The following is a 1727-nucleotide window of genomic DNA, read 5'->3' on the forward strand; positions in this document are numbered from 1 at the left end:
AGCAGAGAAATCATTAATTCCTTTATGCTGAGATTGCTGTCCCTAATGAAAAGTGGGACATAACTAGAAGTTATCAAATCATACCCTTACAAAAGGTAGTAGGCATGAAGACAAAAGTTTTGTTCTCATTGTTTTCTTGGAACTGCATAAATCTGTTCAAATAAGGAAAATTAAAAACAAAAAGGAAAACAAAATCCAAGCGCAAAACCCGCCAAAACCAGGAGATGCAAATTCCTGAAACAGCAATAGCATTTCCAGTCAAGGAAATGCAAATTCCTGAAAGAGTTCAATGAAACATGGGAAATAGCTATTGAGCAAAGACAAACTTCAATACCTGTAAAACATATTTTGGAGAAAAATTACTTAAACTACTAACAACTATTGTTGTTTCTAAGTAACTTGTTATCTCAATAAACACTCTAAGGTGCTCACTTATTTATGAAAATGTAGATACCTTGGGAAGTGAGACACTTTTTTTCTTTCCAGCAGTCAAAATGTAGTAACTGCTGTGGGTATGAGAATGTAAAAGGTGCTTGTAAAGGTCAGTTGGGAAGAAATTTAAGCCACAGAAGTCCCAGCAACAGTATTCTAACAAGCAAAGACATTTCTAAGTCCCTTCAACAATAAAAGCCAGCTGGTATTGACCACTGTGGTTTTGACCAATAAGTAAACACATGAGATTCTACGGAATTGCCTGCTACACACCACTCTAAAAATGTCTATATCCTATCCAACATACAGTCTTATCCTTGATTAGACTCTGAAGTCCAGATTCAACTAATCTAATTTTATTCTCCTAAAAGTTAGGTATCTAGTCTAAACTTAGTTCCTGAGGCCTCCCAAAAATCAGAGGGGAGACAAAGAATAATTAATTCCACAAGAAGACTTATGCCAGAGAAAGGCAGAATGATGTGCCAGCTGAAGGTGCCTATCCACAGGTGCTTTACATAGAGCAGCTAACTTACACTAGATGACCAGTTTTCATACAACTACAGTTAAGTGAGAAGAATCCAGGCCTAACCATAATATCAGTTTAAATGGATGATAATTAATAAATGCCACTGTGAAAAATGGCTCTTTAAAAGTGACGTTCTGTCCATATTTGACATGTCAAAATACTGGATATTTTGACATATCAGAATGTCTTTCACATTTTTTGTATAGTTTTGTAAACAGAAATGTTTTGGATGCTGCACCATGTACAGAAGTCTGACAGGTTCAGGCACATGTGACAGTCAACCTGATGTATTCTGGCAAGAGCAGACTTACTAGGCATGTTATTTGCAGTTGCTCTATGTGAGGGCTGTTTACCTAGGACTTTTGGACTTCCAGTTGTATGTTTATAACAGCTGCTCAGAGTGGAACTCTGAATGTTTGAAAACCCCAGGAAAATGGGTAAAGGCATTTTCTCTCTTTTGGGATATAGTTTCTGCATATAAGAAAAGGATATGTGATCTAAATTTATCACACCTCTAATTTACCTTTGGTGCTGGGGGGCCTGTTTGGGCTTCATGTAGTATTGCACTTTCCTTCAGGTCTTATGCATACGCACTGTAAGTTAGCACAGAGATTAGTGACATAAAAAGCTTGGGCTAGGGCAACTGAAATGCAATGTCATCAATGCCATGGGAAAAGAACTTTTAAATTGAAATTAGTTCCCTTCATCTTCCATTGTTTTCTTTTTAGTTTAAACATAGTATCTTTACTCAGATAGGATACAGTCAGAG

This window comes from Opisthocomus hoazin, chromosome 2, assembly GCF_030867145.1.
Source record: "Opisthocomus hoazin isolate bOpiHoa1 chromosome 2, bOpiHoa1.hap1, whole genome shotgun sequence".
Lineage (NCBI taxonomy): Eukaryota > Metazoa > Chordata > Aves > Opisthocomiformes > Opisthocomidae > Opisthocomus > Opisthocomus hoazin.